The sequence below is a fragment of the Girardinichthys multiradiatus genome, chromosome 9, assembly GCF_021462225.1.
Source record: "Girardinichthys multiradiatus isolate DD_20200921_A chromosome 9, DD_fGirMul_XY1, whole genome shotgun sequence".
NCBI classification, from domain to species: Eukaryota; Metazoa; Chordata; class Actinopteri; order Cyprinodontiformes; family Goodeidae; genus Girardinichthys; species Girardinichthys multiradiatus.
Window position 1 is genome coordinate 10,363,953 of NC_061802.1, and position 23,344 is coordinate 10,387,296.

The following is a 23,344-nucleotide window of genomic DNA, read 5'->3' on the forward strand; positions in this document are numbered from 1 at the left end:
TTCTTTTATTGCTTACAAATAATTGTTTTAGTTACTATATTTGTAGCAGCTATGTGTTTTAGCTTTCAATGAGTCAGTCTGTGCATGCTGAAGATTTAACATTTAAAACCTAAAAGTTTGAACTGTAAAAGGTTTAAATGCCTGACTCATATATCAACCTGTAAACATTTATATTAGCAATACACAAATTGGATACTGCACTTACTCTGAATCTAGCGGTTAAAGATAAAAGATAAGGACCATTTTTACTTTGGTTTACAGATGACTAAAAGAATTTCCCTCCACACGTGTTTTGTTATGAATTCAAATGATGTGGAGCTCAACTGTTGAGGTAGGCAGAATCATTTCAAGTGTGTGTATTTAAAAATAAAATCTAAATCAAAAACTTACATGAACAGAGAAGCAAGGAACCAAAGGAGCATATGTGTTGCAGTCACAACTGTCAGAGGCGACTGTGGCAACTGAGTCAGGCATTTAAACCTTTTACAGTTCAAACTTTTAGGTTTTAAATGTTAAATCTTCAGCATGCACAGACTGACTCATTGAAAGCTAAACCACATAGCTGCTACAAATATAGTAACTAAAACAATTATTTGTAAGCAATAAAAGAACAAAAAAAAATCTGAAACAACATTTCCACTGAACTCAGGCTGACGCAGCATTGAATGAACGGTAACAGGGAACGGGACAAACTAAACTGAACACCAAGTGCTAACTACATTAGTGTAGATGATGACAAACAAGGAACAATCAGAAGGTTGTGGGTTCGATTCCAGCTTCCTCCTGCCGTAGGTCAATGTGCCCCTGGGCAAGGCACTTAACCTCAAGTTGCCTACCGATCTGCGTATCGGTGTATGAATGTGTGAGCGTTAGTGAGTGCAATTGGGTGAATGTGGCTCTAGTCTAAAGCGCTTTGAGCGGTCTGTATGACTGGAAAAGCACTATATAAGTTCAGTCCATTTACCATTTACCATATCTGTGCTTTGTGTGTCTGTTGGTGCTTTTACTGTGCTCAGCCCCTAGATGGCGGGGAATCTGGAGGAGAGGTGACAGGTGTTCGCTATTCTCCTGATTATTCTGCAAAGGACTATTTAAGGAGGAGGCTGCCAGCAACTCACTGCCAGAGTGTTGCCCTTAGTGGTACTACTCAGCCACGTTACCTTGCCTTTGACCTTGCCTTGTACACCAAGTAACTTTGTCTTTGTATCCTGCAGGTTTCCTGAACCTGATATTGCCTTGCATTGAATCCTGCCTGGATAAACTGTCTTCTGGAAGGAAGCAATCCAGTTCCATGAACAAAGACTCAAGTCTCACATGACTTCGTTGGATCACGCCGGCTGGCAGCCTCCTGATTCCTGCGTACCTCGATCTGCGAACCCTGTCCACCCTCCTCCCTCCACCGCACCTCGTGAATTACAAACTCTCCTGGCTTACCATATCCACCAACTTCAGTCTCACCGGCAAACAACCACCTGGTTTCTCCATTCCCCCTCTGGCAGATCCCTCCACCATTCTTTGTAAGACAGCCCCAGAGTTATCCCTGCTTACCTTCTTGTTTATTTCTACAGTTTGCATCCTGGTTCCAGTTCCCTGCATTATTCACCCAGTTGTAAATAAACACTTTACCGAACAATACCGTCTCCTGAATTGCTTTCTGCATGTGGGTCAAATCCTTTAAACTCAATATGACAACAACCTGAAATGGTACATTCACTGATCAAAAAACAACGCCAACAAGGCCTCTAGGACAGGTAAGGGGAAAATTGACAGATTTTTAGAGGGATCTCTACTTTTAGATATTTCCAAAACATTTCTGCCTTCTATTAAACCATCAGGAAGATCAGAAAGTGAGCATGTTAATGAATGTTGCAATAAATATTGTGTAGAATTTACCATTAGAGTGAGTGCAGTTAAAGAAATTTAGGATTAGGATCATCTATTGGTAAATGTCCTATTTTTGTATTATATCCTGTACCATATGTGCCTTTAAGATCTTTCTTAATCTCTACTAGCAAAAAACTCCTCAAAGGAGAACAACAAATCCTCAGGTGCACATCCAGACATGTCCTCATCTGCTTTGTTCAAGAGGGAAAATGGTCTAAGCTTCTTAACCAGTATTGAACTCCATGGCAGCTCCTTCCTGATTTTACATGTCGGGCTCATTAACTGTCCATTTTTATTAATGATTCAGTCAGTAAACCAATGGGGAAATTAGAATTTAGTTAGTAGGAATGGTCTGTTGCTTGCCTCAAATAACCTATATACAGGTCCTTCTCAAAATATTAGCATATTGTGATAAAGTTCATTATTTTCCATAATGTCATGATGAAAATTTAACATTCATATATTTTAGATTCATTGCACACTAACTGAAATATTTCAGGTCTTTTATTGTCTTAATACGGATGATTGTGGCATACAGCTCATGAAAACCCAAAATTCCTATCTCACAAAATTAGCATATTTCATCCGACCAATAAAAGAAAAGTGTTTTTAATACAGAAAACGTCAACCTTCAAATAATCATGTACAGTTATGCACTCAATACTTGGTCGGAAATCCTTTGGCAGAAATGACTGCTTCAATGCGGCGTGGCATGGAGGCAATCAACCTGTGGCACTGATGAGGTCTTATGGAGGCCCAGGATGCTTCGATAGCGGCCTTTAGCTCATCCAGAGTGTTGGGTCTTGAGTCTCTCAACGTTCTCTTCACAATATCCCACAGATTCTCTATGGGGTTCAGGTCAGGAGAGTTGGCAGGCCAATTGAGCACAGTGATACCATGGTCAGTAAACCATTTACCAGTGGTTTTGAAACTGTGAGAAGGTACCTCTCTTCTCAGACTCTGGCACCTTGATTTCTGAATGACATGCAGAATTTGCTTTCATCCGAAAAAAGTACTTTGGACCACTGAGCAACAGTCCAGTGCTGCTTCTCTGTAGCCCAGGTCAGGCGCTTCTGCCGCTGTTTCTGGTTCAAAAGTGGCTTGACCTGGGGAATGCGGCACCTGTAGCCCATTTCCTGCACACGCCTGTGCACAGGGGCTCTGGATGTTTCTACTCCAGACTCAGTCCACTGCTTCTGCAGGTCCCCCAAGGTCTGGAATCGGCCCTTCTCCACAATCTTCCTCAGGGTCCGGTCACCTCTTCTCGTTGTGCAGCGTTTTCTGCCACACTTTTTCCTTCCCACAGACTTCCCACTGAGATGCTTTGATACAGCACTCTGGGAACAGCCTATTGGTTCAGGAATTTATTTCTGTGTCTTACCCTCTTGCTTGAGGGTGTCAATAGTGGCCTTCTGGACAGCAGTCAGGTCGGCAGTCTTACCCATGATTGGGGTTTTGTGTGATGAACCAGGCTGGGAGTTTTAAAGGCCTCAGGAATCTTTTGCAGGTGTTTAGAGTTAACTCATTGATTTAGATGATTAGGTTCATAGCTCGTTTAGAGACCCTTTTAATGATATGCTAATATTGTGAGATAGGAATTTTGGGTTTTCATGAGCTGTATGCCAAAATAATCCATATTAAGACAATAAAAGACCTGAAATATTTCAGTTAGTGTGCAATGAATCTAAAATATATGAATGTTAAATTTTCATCATGACATTATGGAAAATAATGAACTTTATCACAATATGCTAATATTTTGAGAAGGACCTGTAGGTATATAAGGTTAATAAGTTATTAATATTAAATTTTTTATTTTTCTGTTTCTTTCATAGTCTTAGAAAATATACATTTTCTGAATAAATATAAGCTCACCTACTAAATGGCTCTAATTCACCTACCCGACCATGATGGCATTTGAGCATACAATGGTAGTTGACTTTGAGGCTTGTTTGTAAATTTATTTCTGTGAAACATTTGGATAAAAAAAGTCAGAAATCAGTCCCCAAACTGCAAATTGCCAAGGAATAAAGATGGGTCCTGAGCACAGATTTAAAAGTCTCATCAGTCTTGGTTGTCCATGATGTAAACTACCCCAAAGGTTTAGGGCAGAAATTGCAAAGGCCTGATCACCTTTGAATTTTAGTTTCATCTAAGAATAACAGGTTGGTTGATTGAAGTGCTCTTACTGGAGTGTGGACGTTAAGAAGATCACAAGGTATGATGGGGCCAGACCAAATCATATTCCTCCTGCAGATAAACTGTATAAACTGAGCCTTAAGGGTGCTGTCTTTATGTTACTGAGCTGTTTTTTACAATTCATGTAAACTTGTTTAATTCTGCAATATTTGCCCTAAAACCATCTTAGTGCTGCCCTCTTAGGGTTGAACGGTTGTTATTGCAGTTGTATTTTCCCATTGGTTCCATCAGTACAGCCTTACGTCACAGCCCCGACATTCAGGTATAAAACCATCTCATTCAGACACGCCACTGTAGCGTTTCTCCACTGCCTCAGCAGGGCTAGCTTCGGGCATCCCCAAGTCAGTACCTTGAGCCAGCAGCTCAAACTGAAAAGGCTCTCTTAACCTCCAGTGATGAGGGGGGTGAAAAATCCTCTACCTCAAAAGACCTGTGGCAAAACTACCAGCATGGCTCTGCTCACTCTCCATGTGTCAATATGTCAAATTAAGCTAGCTGCCCCTTTCCCTCGTCCTCCTGACAACACCTCTGCTCATCTTCACACTGCTCACTTTGTGGCATTTTTCAAAATTTTTCTAGGGGTGTTATTTTACATGGGGTTTATTTCCACTTTAAAAGCAAGCAATAAAATTTTAAAATAGATCCTAAAAAACAGGAAGCCAACGGAGAGAAGCTGGAACCAGAAATATGTGTTCATATTTTTTAGTAACTTTTTTTTTTTTTTTTTTTTTTTTAAAGATGAGCTGCTGTCTTCTAGACAGTCTGTAAGCGATGCAGAGATGATTTATGTAAACCAAGATACAAAGCGTTACAATAATACAACCGAGAGGTAATAAAAACATGTTTTCAAGGTCTTCGGTCAGGAGATTTCACCGTGGCAATGACTTATTTGGAAAAAACTTGATTTCACAAACAAATTTTTGTTAGTCTGATTTAAAAACATTATGAAAAAATAAAAAACACCCAGATTCCTGACCGCAGAGAAGCTGTATGAAGCCAAGAGGCCAAGAGACTTTAGTGTTACTTTCACTGAGATTCAGGAAATTCAGTTTGAACCAAATTGTAATGTCGTCAGACAGCTCAAGAAAGGTTGGAGTGGATTAACCCGTCTGGCTTAATGAGCTGATAAACCTGAAAATCATCAGCAACACAGTGGAAGAGAAAGTTATATTTTCAAAATGAACCCCAAAGGCAGCATGTAATGGTTGAAAAAACTGAGGAAGCTAGAAAAGATCCTTGAGGGACCCCACAAATCAGAGTAGCTGTAGAAGAGACGCATTCTCCTAAATAAACAGAAACTCCTATTTGTCATGTAGGATTTAAACCTGCTCAAGTTGTGACAGTAAAATATTATGGTCCATGGTATCAAAGGCAGCAAAACGTTCTAAACGCACAAAAACAGCAGAGCTTCCTGAATCAACTGTCATTTTCTTCGAGATAGGTCTGACCCACATACAGAAGAACACTCAGAAGTACAACTGAATCAGTGAAAGGTGTTTTATTTACAAATGGTGAAACTGGAACGTGAACAGTAGGATCGCCAACTGCATGGAAAGAGGGGGAAGAGAACTGGTGAAAACAAGAACTATAATGTTGCAGAATTAACGAGAGGTAATTATGTTTAACAGTTGAACGGCTTACTAAGTGAGGAAAGTCAGGTCGGCAGGGGTAAAGGGAGTCGGGACCCAGGTGTGTGAAGCAGAGAAAATCCAGATGGTTTACTTGAGCTGTAGATTGAGTTCTGGTGAGTTCAGGAGTTAGTTGGAGGGTGGACAGGGTACGCTTCTGCCTTGGTTCAGGAGACGGAGGATAACAGGAAGCTGCCAGGACTTTCCACCAAATCCACCAAACATACAGGTCCTTCTCAAAAAATTAGCATATTGTGATAAAGTTCATTATTTTCCATAATGTCATGATGAAAATTTAACATTCATATATTTTAGATTCATTGCACACTAACTGAAATATTTCAGGTCTTTTATTGTCTTAATACGGATGATTTTGGCATACAGCTCATGAAAACCCAAAATTCCTATCTCACAAAATTAGCATATTTCATCCGACCAATAAAAGAAAAGTGTTTTTAATACAAAAAACGTCAACCTTCAAATAATCATGTACAGTTATGCACTCAATACTTGGTCAGGAATCCTTTGGCAGAAATGACTGTTTCAATGCGGTGTGGCATGGAGGCAATCAGCCTGTGGCACTGCTGAGGTCTTATGGAGGCCCAGGATGCTTCGATAGCGGCCTTTAGCTCATCCAGAGTGTTGGGTCTTGAGTCTCTCAACGTTCTCTTCACAATATCCCACAGATTCTCTATGGGGTTCAGGTCAGGAGAGTTGGCAGACCAATTGAGCACAGTGATACCATGGTCAGTAAACCATTTACCAGTGGTTTTGGCACTGTGAGCAGGTGCCAGGTCGTGCTGAAAAATGAAATCTTCATCTCCATAAAGCTTTTCAGCAGATGGAAGCATGAAGTGCTCCAAAATCTCCTGATAGCTAGCTGCATTGACCCTGCCCTTGATAAAACACAGTGGACCAACACCAGCAGCTGACACGGCACCCCAGACCATCACTGACTGGGGGTACTTGACACTGGACTTCTGGCATTTTGGCATTTCCTTCTCCCCAGTCTTCCACCAGACTCTGGCACCTTGATTTCCGAATGACATGCAGAATTTGCTTTCATCCGAAAAAAGTACTTTGGACCACTGAGCAACAGTCCAGTGCTGCTTCTCTGTAGCCCAGGTCAGGCGCTTCTGCCGCTGTTTCTGGTTCAAAAGTGGCTTGACCGGGGGAATGCGGCACCTGTAACCCATTTCCTGCACACGCCTGTGCACGGTGGCTCTGGATGTTTCTACTCCAGACTCAGTCCACTGCTTCCGCAGATCCCCCAAGGTCTGGAATCGGCCCTTCTCCACAATCTTCCTCAGGGTCCGGTCACCTCTTCTCGTTGTGCAGCGTTTTCTGCCACACTTTTTCCTTCCCACAGACTTCCCACTGAGGTGCCTTGATACAGCACTCTGGGAACAGCCTATTCGTTCAGAAATTTCTTTCTGTGTCTTACCCTCTTGCTTGAGGGTGTCAATAGTGGCCTTCTGGACAGCAGTCAGGTCGGCAGTCTTACCCATGATTGGGGTTTTGAGTGATGAACCAGGCTGGGAGTTTTAAAGGCCTCAGGAATCTTTTGCAGGTGTTTAGAGTTAACTTGTTGATTCAGATGATTAGGTTCATAGCTCGTTTAGAGACCCTTTTAATGATATGCTAATTTTGTGAGATAGGAATTTTGGGTTTTCATGAGCTGTATGCCAAAATCATCCGTATTAAGACAATAAAAGACCTGAAATATTTCAGTTAGTGTGCAATGAATCTAAAATATATGAATGTTAAATTTTTATCATTACATTATGGAAAATAATTAACTTTATCACAATATGCTAATATTTTGAGAAGGACCTGTAGGTAATCTTGATCATCCAGTAACTTCCGGAACCAAAGTCAAGTTCAACAAAGAATGTTCATAAGGTTCAGGTTTCTGCCTGCAAAGGAACATACACAACATCAGCTTAGTGACAAAGAACACAGCATAGCTTAGAAGTGGCTGAGCTTGTTACCACAGAAGGCAAACACTCTGGCATCGAAGTGCTGGCAGTCTCCTGCTTAAATACTCCTCCAATGCAATCAGCAGATCAATCGCACCTGTCACCCAGCACACCTGAGAAACTCCAGCACCATCTGGAAACTGAAAACAAAGTGCAGACAAAAACACAAACACACACACAGAAACCTATACCCCGACATCAACAGTTAAAAGAAATTTGGCTAAAACTCCTAACAGGGCTGTCTGTGCTGCGGGATTTAAAAGTTGACTGAGAATTTTCACTAATGTTTTTGCCTATTAAAAATCTCTGATGTTGATTAAAAACAACTTTCTCTAAAATTTTTGACAGAAAAGGCAATTTTGAAATTGGCCTAAACTCATGTGTTGATAATGCAATCAGCATGACTAAGAAAGTGCTTTGTCTCAACTGTCTAGTGGTTGTATTTTCTAGCTACTGCCATGCCAATACCACAATGATTATAAGAGAAATAATTCTTCATATTTAAGTTAAAAACATAATTCTTGGGATGATATTGTAAAACCTCAAAGCCTATGTGTATGTTTACACTGGTGAGTCATTGTGGCATAAAGCAGGTGGAAACAGGAGACGAACGGAAGAGGAGTGTAGGGCGGTGAAGCTTATTAAGAGTTTTTCTTTGATAACTGGTTTCTGTCCAGCATATTATGTATATATTACAAACACAGCACTATGTAAAAATCCTGAGTCATCTTTTATTACTTTTTATTTTGTTTCCAAAGAGACAAACTTTGTTGTCAACTTTTAAAGTGGTCTTGAGCAATATTTTCTCAAGCTTTCGAAGGTTTGCTTTGGACTTTGGCTGCTTTTACAAATTTTGTATATGGTGTTTGATCCTTTTAAATGCATTTCTGTGGTCATGTATCAAATGATTTATTTTTTAATTTTTTAATTTTTGCTCCTTTTTGCAAAATGACATAACTTTAAGATTCTACAAGAACTGGATTGAAAATAAACTTGCAGTCAAAGTCCAGATAAAAAGTCAAAAGTAAACTTTCAAATGCTCTGAATCGACATAATTGTATTAAATTCAGTTCTTGTAAGCAACCATTACAACTTTGCAATGGAAAAGAAAATACGTCTTTATTTGTAGAAAGCACAAAATAATTGCACATATTCTACAATTAAACAATAAAAAAAAACAGTGTTTCTTAATTACTGAATACAGTGCACTCTCACAGATTCTGAAAAGATTTAGTGGCTTTATTTCTGAGTTTTGCTATGTTATCAGTTCTTCGCTCAGCCACTAACCCGTCTGTCTGCCTCCAGTGGTTCCTGCCTACCGCTGGTGGCTTCCTGCTGAATGCCTTCCAGAAAGATCAATAAATCTTTTGAATATCAGTTGTGTCCCTGTGGCCCTGCAAGGATACGTGGGTATGGACACATTTATGTGTTAGACTGGCCGAATCACAGTTCAGCTTTTAGGAAAATCTGTTGCAACACTTGAAATTGATAAACAGATGTTCTCCATCCAATCAAAAGACAGACAGGCAAACATTACAGTTTCGAGATATGCAACGCTGGTAGAGACACACGTACAGATTTGCAGCTGCAACTGCAGCCAAATGGGGTTCCACAAAGTGTTGACTCGGCGAGGCGGAATGTAAAGGGCCTTCACACATTCAAGATTTTTATTTGTGTAAAAAAAGGTTCATATCATGTTCTCTCCACTCCACAATTGTGGACTGCCTTGTGTTGATCTTTCACAGAAAAAAAAAAAAATCCTACTAAACTATATCCACGTTTGTGGTTTTGACGTTACAAAATGTGAATCATTAAGTATCCGGTATCAGACTTCTAAGAATTGGAAATTCCTGGAGTCTTGCATAATTCGCTGTTACAGCTTGCTGTGGATGTAGCTAATAGATGTTTTGTAAACAAACCTGCAACTGGTTTAAACTGATCTAAAACCGCTCTGAAGTGGTTCTTGTTTGTAGTAACATCATTACTCACCCTGAGTAAGTTTTGTAGTCATTTGTAATCAAACTGTAAACTACGTAAGTAGCGATGTCTAATGAAGTATGACATCATTTTTTTGCCTTTGTGGCACACATTAGTGGAAATGAATGTAACAGGTCAAGCTTTTAAGGAAAATAATGACTGTTTTAAAAGGAAAATGTCTTTTCCTTTAGCATTTTGTCTGAGCTAATAAAATGATAATTTTCTACCCATGACGGTTCATGAACTGATAATATAAAAAAAAAACAGTAAAAACTCTAAATACTGCCATATGATATTTATGAAAGTACATCTACACCAAAGTTTTCTATAAAGGACTTCTTAAAACCATCAAATACTTAGATCTTTCTTTTTTGTTTTATCAGACTAATATTGATAAAAATTATAAATCCTTACATAACTTCTTTGCTGTATTTTGCTAAATGGCTGTTAGAGCGACTGTTCTTCTCATTTACTACCTGCTCCTGCAGGTCCTCCCAGTGGATTTGAAGAAGCTTCCAGACACTGGGAAAAGCCCTCTCCCCCACACCCACACACCCCCTCCCCTGAACCGGATGAAACCTGTATGGAAAATAAATGAATGTATGAATTACTGTTTCAGATCAACATCATATTTTTAAACTTAAAACAGGAACATGGGGTCCCTCAAACGGAAACACTAACAAAGCAGAATGATGACTAACATCTCCAAACGGTTATCAATACTAAAAAGAGACTGGACAAGGAATACATGTGGGCTGTGTTGCCTTTTGCTCTTCCTGTACGCAAGCACCGGATTTGATATTGCGTAACACAAACACTCAGAAATGCATGCAGGGTGAAGCAGAAGAGTCTTTGTCCACTCATTTGCTGACTGAGTACCGCCTCACCCAGTCTCATATGTGACTTTCTCTTATTGCTCAATGTCAAACTTGAGGTTATTAATTGGAAGACGATGATGGGAAAATTACAGATGTAATTATCAAATTTTCTGGACGTGACTGAGTGAATGTTTTTATTTGAGCACTTTAAATTACAAAAAAACAAAACAAATATTCTGTTTATATGTTCAAAAGAAGCAGAAAGAACCTTACTTGGTTTGCAAAATCGAAACCCTTCTCCAATCTTCAGTATTAAAATCTTTTTTATGTTTGTTGTATTCAGGCTCAATGAGACCAATGAGAGACTGTGCATGGCTGCAAGAAGCATTTCACTGAAGTTACAGTATGTCAACAAACAGGGATGAAACTAGCTGCTATGTACTTCCCTGATTAGGTATAATCAGTGATGAAATGATGAGACCAGGCTCCTAAAATATCACCTGAAGCAAAAAGAGTAGAAAACAGACAATGTAGTAACTGACTTAGAAATAAGATTATTGAATGTAGCTTAAGGTAGCTTTAAACCAATATAATAAATAAGGGAATAGGAAATGAATATTATGGGTGACTATGCAACATGAGAGAAATTAACAAGCCACAATTCGGGAATAAAGTAATTGTTGAACAATGTAAAACCTCTGTATCACTTCTTTGTTGATTTAGTTAAAAACTTAGAACAAAGATGTGGCCCTTAGGTCCTGGGCAACTGAATGACCTGTGATGGCCCACTTATACCCAGCTTTTCAGGCCAGTACCCGGGTTGCATTTTGTGCCCCACCTGGGCCCTAGTTTGCCTTGCCTGACAATCATTTTTATGTTGGACCCTAATGAATTTTTTTAATGTTTTTTATTTGAACTCAGCATTTAAACCCTTCTCTTTCTAAAGTGCTGTGGCTCATAATAACCTACAGCTACATGCATGAAGTTTCCTGATGCTGAAAATTTACAATGCAATTTTAAGGTGTGATTCTTGATGCTGTTCACAAACCTTCCAAAATGTTTATTCATTTTCAACACCCTACACAAGAAAATGAGCTCATTTTAATGTATTTTGCAACACCATTTGCAAACTAAACATAGCCTAACATTTTCAGTATGTCGAAATCTAATTTAGGATATGCATAACTAGTTCCTGTGACTGTAAGCTCCCTCCATCTCTTCTGTTACACCTCATCCAAGCATCAGGGACATTGTAAGTCATTTGTCACCTGCTCAATCAATGTTAGTTTTTCTGTTTGTATTTTTCTGTTCAAATGTTATAAAAACACAAAGGACATTGAAAAACTCTGTTAGAAAGACTTCCTCTATTTGGCCTAGATAATCTGTGTTTTAAAGCTGTGTAACTTCCATATTATGTTTTAAGTATAAATGTCAACCAGATGCATGAATGACAACCACCGTTTTATTTCACTGCTTGTTTTAAACAAGCAGTAAGTTTTTGCGTTCTTTTGGTATTTTGCTATTTTCCCCTGTATTTGTTGAGGGCACTTGCACCATTATATTAGCTGGAAAACATTTAGGAAAGACAAATCATTGCCCACTATGAATCACAGACAAAAAGTGAGTTTTCCTGTTTTCTCCATCGTGTCAGATCAGTGTTCATTTCCTGTATATCTTTTTTAGACTCTCTGGCTGGCATACATTCATGCAGACATAACATTTGGATGAAAAAGAATGTATCTTTAATGTGTCACTTTCCTGTTTCGGATTTTCCATTTTTGCTTTGTCTGTCTGTCTTTTACCAGCACCTTACAATCTGAAATTGTTTAAAGACAATTCATATATTCATTGGTTTAGGCCTGTTTTGTTTTTAGGCCTGGTCTTGCAACACCATTCACAACCCTGGAATTTTTGCACATTTTGTCAACCACAAACTTTAATTTACAATATATTATATTACATTATTTAATCTCAAAATTAATGTTCTTTGAAGGCTTCAGAGGTTTGTTAGAGATAATTATTGAAGAAACAGCATTATGGAGACCAAGGAACACAGAAAGAAGGTCAGGGATAAAGTTGTGGAGACATTTTAAGTAGGGTTGGATTATAAAACAATATCTCAAGCTTTGATCATGACACTGTTTCTTCAATGAAAAGAGTGTGACACGACTGCAAACCAACCAAGACATGGTTGCCGACCTAAATGGATAGGCTGGACAACGAGAGGATTAATCACAGAAACACCCATAGTTAGTCAGGTGGAGCTGCAGAAATCTGTGTACAACAAGCCTTTATGGAGGAGTAGCAAGGAGAAAGTAATTGCTGAAAGTACATATAGAGGACAAAGCAAACGTGAAAGAAGGTGTCCTGGTCAGATTAGACCGACAATGAAACTTTTGAGCTGCAGAGAAAATGTTTAATGTACCAGTAAACTCTGAAACACACCCTGAACACATCTTTATCATGATGAAACACATTGTTGTGGCAGCAAGATACTGCAAGGACAGGAAGGCTGGTCAAAGCTGATAGAGCTAAATACAAGGCAATTCTTGAAGAAAACCTGTTAGAGGTGGCAAAAGACTTGAGATTGGAGTGGAGGTTGACCTTCCATCAGGACAAAGACCATAAACATACATCCAGAGCTACAACGCAATGGTTGATGCAAACTCATGTGGACAAGTCAAGGCACTCTCTGTCCAATCTGACCGAGCTTTAGCCATGCTGCAAAGAATTCCTGAGGAAGACACTTTACTACGGGCAAAGGTAAAACATCAAGGTGCTAAGTCGAACTTGGTGGCTGAAAGGGTTTATTCACAAATGCTTTAATTTGTTTACCCCACCTGCAACTAAATCATGCAAACGAAGTGTTTCTAGATCGTGGACCAAATTATTCTAAAATAATAACAATGAAACTGATTGCAAAAATGTATGAAACTGAGAAAATTACTCTTAATCCTCAAACTGTTTAATGTCAGTAAAACTGTAGACTGTATTTCTAATGAGAATTCGTGTTGTGAATTACCCTCCCACACAGTTATTAAGATTGTAAAAGACTGACTCATTTCAGTCTCTTACTTCAAACACAAGATTCAGGAACATTTTAGAAACTCTTTTAGGCAAAAAAAAACAAAAAACATTTCAATGTCATGGCTAAAATCCAGGCAGAATGACACTACATAAAAGTGAGAAAAATCCCTGATATGGATTTTTCTCAATGATTTACTGAGAAATCTAAATAACCTCACCTAAAAGCCACATCTCAAATTCTTTCACGAAGCAGAATAATACCCACTTCACTTAGATTTTACTATGGTTCTCAACAATGGTCTTCAGGGCTTAAGATTCCCATATGTTTAAGGTGTGTCTCTGCTCCAGCACACCTGATTCAAATGCATTTTCCTGCATGCCTGTTAATCATCCATTCATTAAAGTCAGGTGTGTAGCAGAAGGGAAACACTTAAAATATGCAGGACAATGAGCCCTGAGGAGCAGGGTTGAGAAAACCTGTAATATAAAATGGCAAATACAGAGGTATACAAATTTTAGTCAAAGGATCTTTGTCATTTGTGTGATTTTTGTTTTTTTAGAAGAGAAAAAAATGTGATGAATTAATGATGTTCTGAAAAATCTGCAGGCAGGAATCTCAGCCGTGTGTAGACCTGCCTGCAGAAACTACTCGTGTTTGAGGAAATCAGGTCAAGATGTTTCGCTCCAAGTTTGAAAGAAAACTGTTGTTTTACTGCAAAGCCCATTTTGACCTCTACTGCAATGCTGCACTGCTGGGAAAGAAAGACAATGGAAAAAAACAGACCTCTACAGGAATAATTTTCTTTAAATGATTTAAAATTCGCCATGACAATTGATTCCATAAGGCATTCCTCAGGGCTGGTCTACAATGTGCTGCAGTGAACTGGAAAGGAAACTTCCTGAGTAAGAGGAACAAAAGTGTATTGACATTGGCCCCGGGAAAGAGTCTGGACTTTCAGACTGACAATGTAATTCCAGGCAGCTATCATAATATCAGACGTTCTTGTGTCCAAAAACAACGGAGAAGAAAAACTTTCTGTTGGCCTGGGTCAAAATGGGAAAGTTACCGGAATGTTTTTTGTTTTGCAGACTAAGCTCACATGGGTTAGCTGGGTAAAATGAGTTAGCTGATGCAAACACTCTGCAGTCTGTTGCCATTTTGAAGGATTGATGTTGCTAATCCTTCATGTTACTGAACAGGCTTGCCATAAAAACATCTCTGTTTAACTCTGCAGAAATAATCATTTAGATGCAGTCATCACAGGCATGAATGTTACACTAATTCTGGTGACAATAATGTATTGAACTGATTTTTCCCAGGTGGAATGAGGATAAAAGTTGTATCTTTTATCTTCAATGTTTTTTTTTTAACTGGGACCACAAGTTTTTATTTATTATATTGATGTTCTCTGTTGTCGACATTCTCCAATGCAGGAGAATCAAAACTATAGATACAGGCTGAAATAAATAAATGCATCCCCCAGGAATATTTGGCTAGAAGTCTCATAACACAGTGAAGGTATTTTTATGGAAAATGGATGGATGAAGTGTCTTCTCCAAAATCAGTACTTTTAAGCATGACTGAAATTTGAAGCTGCCCACATGGACAAGGTAAAACTCTCCTATAGAAAAATGTTACAGTCATAATGACTTGACATATGTTCAAAAGTGTCAAGGTGAGGCTTTTAAACCTAAGAACCAGTGCCAACTGTCAAGCATGGTGGTGATGGCATCAACATGAGGGTCAGGTTTGCTGCTACTGATGGAGATACAATGCACAAAAGGGGGTGGAATAATGACGTAGGACTACATCCAAACTCTTTTCCTTAACCTCAAATCAACAGATAGACATGACATGGGACACAATCTGGATGTCAAAAACATCAAATGAATGAAGCAGGTTTAAAAAGTGGTCAAATATCCAGCCAGAATTATGCCAACAGCTAATTACTACCTGCAAATTAGTGCCTGGTTTCGCCATAACTTGCTAAGGAACATTTTTCCAAATACTCTTGGGGGTGTGTGTTTGTAGTTTGAGCCTGTATGTATACCTTTAACACAGCAAGGATGAGAGGAAATCCACAATAGATTACAACTTGTACAACCAATCCTTGTTTTTAAAAATCATTTCCAAAATATGCAAACAATAACTGTTAAGAAATAACTAAAAATACATCATCAATTGATATTCATTCCGATGCTGAGAGTATGTAAACTTCCGACTGGAGCTGTACCTGCCCTCATTCCATGATCGCTGTTGTCTCAGTGTGGCATCTGAAGCTTGCGTAAACTTCCGTGGAACACAATGACATTGTTGACTGATGACTCTGTCTTCTGCCCAGTTTCCCATTATCAAGTGCATGATCAATAGAGTCAGGGATAGGCACTGTTTTTTTAGCTGCTCCCTCTGTATACAAGGAATGTTCACATGCATGACCCAGTCATCTGAGGTATATAGGGAAATGACGTGTGTGGGAGTGACATAGGGAAAGAAATATACATGTACATCTCACAGGCCTGCACTCACAACATATTAATGTGGACTATTTACATTTCACCTCTACCTTCTCTGTGACTTTGTCCTTAATGAGGAACACTTTAGTGTCAAGAAATATAACCATTCAACTATGACAAGCATGTTTGAAACTGCATAAGTCTATGCCAGTAATTGAATAAAGAAGGTGTGTCTTGCAAAAAATATTTAATAAATGAAAAGTACATCCTACGTAGAAGAGACAGGCTGGTTCATAGAAGCATACCTAACATCAGTTACTCATCTTCATCTTGTCCAGTTTCTAAGGCGAGAAGACAGTATGAGGTCAAAGTTTAAAAAGTCATAGATCTTTTTTTTTCTTTACCTCATGTTTTCTTTCTGTAAACTTTGCTCAGGTAAAAGATTAAAACAGAGCAATGTTATTGTACGCTGTACAGCCATCCTGATATTTGCTAAAAGTCTCACTCTTTCTCGTAGCCTGAATGAACCGCAGACATGTTTCAACATATCCTATAAGATACAGTTTCGTTTTAAAAAGTTCCTTACATCTCAATACATTCTCATTTTTAGACACTTACTGTTACGGATCATTGTGACCAGGTAACAGTATGATGTCATTGTCCCAAAGTTTTGGTTTTCTTTTGTATTTTTGATTTGATCACTTCTAAGTTCTTTATTATTGTTGATATGGTCTTACCATATACAGTTCCTTTCTACATGTTCGTTTTTGCTAGAAAGATGTTCCCATATTAGTTCATTCCTTTGTGTTTAGGTTTTTAGTTTATTCTTGTGTTCCGTTTTGTTTGTTTGAATTTTTTTCTGCGTTGGTCTTTACCCCTTGGTTTGTTTGTGTCTAGTTCAGCTTCTCTCTGTGTTAATTATTCAAATTTCCTTGGTTTCCCTGTTTTGCTCTTTTCCACAGCTGTTCCAAATCTCCCTGATTAGCTCACCGGCATCCAACATCATTCTCCAGCCTTTCTTCTGTAAATAGGTTCTCTGATTGTTTCTGTTCAATGCTGGTTCCTCCTGGTACTCTGCCTGTTCTCCATGTCCTGTTCTCCTTGTGTAAATTCTGTAAGGATTTCGTTTTAATTATTAAATGGCCACCATTCTCATCACAAGTTTCTGTCTGCATTTTGGTCCTACTCACAACCTACAAATAATGACATATGGTTGGTCACTGGTCAGAACTGATAACCATCTGATCCAGTCATCAGCGAACCTTTGGTGCATCTTTTAATTAACATTACCACTTCTATAGTGGTAATGTTTGGATTGTTTTATGATACTGTGAGTATTGCTGACATCCTAGAACATCCTAGACAAGATTGGCAGGATTGTAAATTTTAGGAAGATTCTCCAGGTAAAAAAAATTGATAAATAAAAGAAAACATATTAACAATAAATTGTTAACATATGTCAGTACTTTTTTATTAGTAAAGTAAATGAACAAATAACAGCATTCTGGAAAAACCCTGGAATTAAATCCCAACCTGGGTTTACTTATTGTGAAGTTTGCATCTTATCCCTCTTTCTTTGGTCCTCCTAAAGCCAAAACAGATGAATGCTAAGTTAAGTACGTATCCCCAATTGCCCTCAGGTGTGAGTGCATGGGTCTGTGCTGTCTGTGTTGGCCTGTCCAGGGGGCTCCTCAGCCTGTTGATCTCCGGAGACAGGACCCTAAACAGGATTAGGCGGGTAATAAAGTTGGATAGAGGAAAATACTGTAGTAACAGATTAAAAATGGTGAGGAGATGAGGAGACACACAGAAAATATGGTACTCTACCAATGCTGCTAAATATATAGGCCCTAATCACTTACATTGTTCATTAAATGCAATTAGGATTTTTACTATCAAGCTAAATATGGTGTTTGGACCACAGCTATGGTTACAGCGTGAAAGGCCAGTACAGACTTTCCTGGAACTTTCAAAATAAATTGCATTAAACTACACAACCAGGAAACGGGGTAACCGCGGACTTCCTGTTACGTAACTGTCCAAATAAAACCACCGCTCTTGCTACATCCTGCCTCTTCCACACCGGTGATCATCAGGACAGGGGAGGAAGAGCGCCCTAATGTCTCTTTGCTGGGAAACAGACATAAACTCTTCAACTGGATCCGAGAATGTCATAAAATGACGCGATCATATGCACGAGTTAAGTACGAGTGAATCGCTGCTTGTGTGTCCGATATTCATTCATAAAAAGGGGAAATTAAGGTATAAGCATTTTGCTTGACTTTCTCTCTGAGGCCTGCAGAAGCAAACTGTGTTCCAGAGAAGCCTCCAGTAGAGAGACTGTCTCTACGAAGCGGAGTGGAGCGGTTGTCCCAGTCTGAGAGGAGGACAACAGGAGCCGCATCACCGTGGTAACGTCCAGTTTGGTCGGCCCAACAGCGCGGCCGCCCAGTCTCTGCTCCTAAGGTTAGCTGGAAGCTAACAGAGCTCACAGAGCTTTCTTCAAACGTCGTCGTCGCCCGGACAAACTTTATTTAAATTGTGATTTTAAACACAGAAGACTGATCATAACGCGCCGTCCGCGCTTATGCATTTAACCCTTTTTATTGATTGTATTTTAAAGGTGTGTGTTTGATTCTGGTGCTAAGCTATCAGCTTCTTTTGTTAGCTTTAACTGCTAACAGCTAAGAACACGTGCTTGCCTGCTAAATAATATTTACCCAGAAAGGTTGTTAGTTTTCAATCCAGTAAATAATATTTACCTTGATTCTTTTCCAAAATACCCCCCTAAATATTTCACTATTTCCTTAATATTTCTTTAAATATTATTTTAATAAATAAAGGCAGCTAATGAGACACCATTGAGAATTAGTCATCCAGAAGGTTGGTTTTATTCAGCAGATCATTCTTTAAAACATTATTTTAATAAAATATTTTATCTTATCTTGCATTGTGAATGGTTGTCTAAAGCTATGCTGATTATTGCCAAAGTTGGTTCCAAGACTTAATTTCATTTCCAGATTCTTCAAGATAATCCTTGGTTCTCAAACATAAATAACATTGCATGGTAATGTTGCATCACTCTTTTGGTCATGATTTTCAATCATCTTTAATCAACTTGTTTATATTGTACATAGCCCATTAGTCTTCCCTATTCTTTAATTCTGCTTGGTAGTTTAGTTGGATTGTTTTACCTTTTAATAAATTCTTGTATTTTAAGAAATTGTGTGAATTCATTCCATGTTTGTGCAGAGTTCTGCTGTTCAATAATGTCAGAGCTCGTCTCACACCTTTCTATTTTGTTTAATACCATTGCCTTACTGGGCTGGTATTCACAGGATAACCCTTAACAGACCGAAATATTATTTGATAAAATATTAAAATTAAACAATATTCTCAGATTCAGTCACAACAATGGGGAACCTCGTTGTATACATCAAAAATAGTAGCATGTTATATACTGGCTGCCAAAAGTATATTTTCTTGAAAGTGAAGATAATTAACTAAATATTCGAAAAACAATAGAGCCTTTAATTATTAAATAAAGACGTGTATATAACCAAAAAAACTAATCATAAAAGCAAAAGGGTGACCTCTAGTGTTTAAAATTTTAATAGACTGAAAATCTCAAAAATACAAAATCTCAAATTTAAGACAAACTGAAGCCAGCAGCAGACTGCCCTTTTAATAAATCACAAAATACTTTTAATCTCTATCTTAGACATATGTTTTATCTTGCTTATCCAACCCATTTTTTATAATTTATTGCAAAAATACATTTTTTGATTACAGAGAATATATCACTAGTTCTACAATTTTTCTGATTTGGTTTTGTTTGTGCTTGGAGCTCATGATAGTTATGCTTCTTTCAATGTTACAAATCAAGAAATATATGTAAAACTAGAAAAGCACCAATACAGAACTCCGAAAAGGCAATGTCATCTTTTTTCTATTGTGATGCACTTTACTCTGGATGACCTCTGGCCACTGCATGTCAGCAGCTGAAAGGATGATGAACCATGAGGGAATTCCATGTTTGGCAATGATAAAGAATCCTTCTAAAACATCCTGGATCCAGATGGTGTTCCGCATCACCACCAAAATCTAATCATCTATTCCTTGTCTTAATACGTACCTTGTCTGAAAATGTCATAAAAATCTGTTCTTAAACAGAAATAGTCCGTCTGTCTGTTTGAGAATGGATGGATGGATGCCAAAAAAACCTTGGCTGAGGTAAAAAAAAAAAAAAAAATCAAAAGTAAGATAGGTAGATTGACATTTTCAAACACTGAGGACAATGCGCACTGAAAACCAAATTTTAGCAAAAGCACAACACAGTGACAACTAAGGACAAAAGCAGTGATTGCAAATTTTTGTTATTATAGTGAAGCGATTTGTGACATGGGTGATTTGTTAAGTGAGGAGTAGGAAGACTTACAGGAAGTATCTCACATCTAACAAACCGGCACCCTACTCGGGGGTTTAAAAGCACTCTGAGGTAAGCCAGTCTGTCATTTCTTATAGTTGAGAATGAGTGGCTGGGAAAAAATTATAAATCATAAAAATTTAAGGTTTAGATTATATCTTCTACTCCAGCCCATTTCAGTGTACAGGTGTTGAAACATCCATTTTACCCAATACAAGGAATAGTTATATTTGTGAACGGAGCAGTGCAAATGTGGAAAAAATCAAAGCAGCTAATAATGTCCATTTTCTATACACAATCAGTTTGTGTTTTACATGTTGATGTACAGCTAGTTATCATGGGTAAACATGTAGGGGAGCATTTGGTAAGAGCAGTTTGATATATAATTTAATAAAGGGACCCTTGGACATCCGTAGATGTTTAGTGCTGACGTAAAAGGTAAAAACCAATGTACTACAAAACAATAAATTTTATTACTTGAAAAGCTTTATGCTCACAAACAACACCCATGGTCGCCTTAGTGGTCTGGCTTTTGACTCCCCTATAGTTATCTATTTTTACAGTCTCAATTGCTGTATTGTTTACTCTTTTTTTAGATATGGTTTATTTTGTTTAATGAAGCCAAGAGTAATTGTTTCACAATCCTGGAATAAAGCATTTTTCAAATGGTGAGACTATTTTTGGCAGGTGAGGGAAAACTGGAGATTTTCTCTTTCACAAACCTCATTCATGTCTTTTTCAGATAGTACTCTTCACCTTTTTTCCTGTTGACAATAAGTGGCCATTCATCCATTTGACATTTTCCCACTATGAGGGTATTTATTTCAAGAAAACAATGGGGTTTTTTCTCTCTTTTTGATAATAGGCTGTTGTGTCTTTCCGTTTTAGAGAGGCATGCATCCAAAAGTTTTTTGGGGACTAAAAGGCAATGGAATGACCAAGTGTAACTTTTTATTTGATACTTTTCCTACTTTTAGACATTATGACGTTTTCCTTTTAAAAACGTTCTGGTATATATGCATATTTGTTCAAATGTGCACCAGTTATCTATGGTTAAAATTACGTATTGGCTGGATCTTTGAGATCTTTCATTAGTCTTAGACATTGTTTTATATGAAGACTTTGGATCTGACAGACAGATAATCAGGTCTATTTTTGGGCTGTAATTTGAAACTGGCACAAATATTAAAAACAAAAAAAAGGTGCAAGAGAAAAAACTGCTGACTTCCCATTTAAACATCTAATGCTTATCTGGTAGCGTAACCCAACCTGACATACATTCTCTGTGTGCCTGAGTATAAAAGTTCAGTAAATCCTTTAAGCCAATAAATACAGGGCACAGACAGAGAGCCGAAGGACAAAAGTCAAACACTGTTCCACGAACTGTTCCCTGGACAGGTGATATGAATATGGCGAACCTTTACCCAGCTCATACTGTGATTCAGCACTGAGAGAAAGTTTACAATTACTCATGCAAGGAGAGACAAAGACATACAGGAGGAGTACCTGAGGTTCCTCTTTGTCTTTTGAAATGTTTAAAACAAGATTGTCCAAATGAATTTAGTCCTATTGTCTGAGCTGAGGAGCTGAAGCTGAAACCAATCGTATCTCATCTGAAAACCACAAAAGAAAAGGTGGACAGTAACATACCTTTAATACAAATTAACTCAACTGTATTTCTCCATTTTTTTTTTTATTGAAGCCCCGCACCAAATATTGTCAGAGAAAGGTGTTATTTAGTCACTTGTTTACACAAATTAGGATTTTATTTTCAAATGCTGAATTAACTGATGAAGACAATTCTTAGAAAGTTTTTTTTTTTTATTACAGTTGATCCATATGTAATGTGTTTATAGTGTTTTTCAAGTCTGGAGAAGTATCAGAGACAAAGGGTATGATAGCTTTTATTTTTCCATAAAAAATGCAGTTTTCACATGGTGAGTCCTTTTATTAGAGGGAAATGCTATACAAACCACTATAGCCCTATGTGCAAAACCAACTCTAAACCTTAAAACTGGTTTTGCCACCCCAGGTGGCTACAGCTGCCATGCAATTTTTGCATTAACTGGTACTGAGTCTTTTGCATAGCTGTGAAGGAGTTTCAGCCCTCTCTTCCATGCTGAATTGTTTTATTTCGGTCGCATTGAGGCCTTTTCAAGTATTAACTGTCCCCTTAAGGTTATAGCAGATCACCTCATTTGGATTTAAACTAAACTTCGACTAGGCCACTTCAAAACCATTTTAGAGCAATTTGGAGGTACATATATTCACACACTAATGGCCAGACATTCAGCGAAATCTTGATAAAGGCAAGGCAAGGGACATTTATTTATACAGCACATTCCAGTAGCAAGACAATTCAAAGTGCTGTACATAAAAAAAAAGACATAATAGGAAAAGTACATTACAGTGGCATAAAGGTAATTAAATAATTAACAAACACAAATAATTAAAGAGACTAAAACTATAATTAAGATGATACTTAAAATTTAAAATTAATGCTAAGGAAACTACTACTTCAAGATTTCCTGTTGAAAGCAAAATTCATGGTTCCATCAATTATGTTAAGTCACATTTTCAAGGCAGCCCTATATCCCTACAGTACCATCACCATGGTTGATTGATGGTATGAAGTTCTTTTTCTGAAATGATGTGTTAGTTTTACACCAGATGTAACAGGACACAGGTTTCAAAACACTTTAATCACATCCATTTTGGTTATTTCTTGATTTGCAGGATTTTATTTTCCTATAAAAACTGATAGATAGATAGATAGATAGATAGATAGATAGATAGATAGATAGATAGATAGATAGATAGATAGATAGATAGATAGATAGATAGATAGATAGATAGATAGATAGATAGATAGATAGATGATACTTCTGAGCTTGAGCCATGGCTCAAGCTCTTGTAGTAAATAAACTGTTAAAAAACATGAAAAGAGGATTT

The 23,344-nt window shown here is 37.9% G+C and overlaps 1 long non-coding RNA gene across 1 annotated transcript; it reads right to left on the reverse strand.

The window, feature by feature from the left end:
• Positions 1–5,566: 5,566 nt before the first annotated feature.
• On the reverse strand, positions 5,567–7,728 carry LOC124874138. Its single transcript, XR_007039712.1, has 4 exons — positions 7,703–7,728; positions 7,545–7,627; positions 5,725–5,943; positions 5,567–5,627 (listed from the first exon to the last, which is right to left on the reverse strand). It is a non-coding gene; the product is annotated as an uncharacterized LOC124874138 (long non-coding RNA).
• Between the last annotated feature and the right edge of the window lie 15,616 nt (positions 7,729–23,344).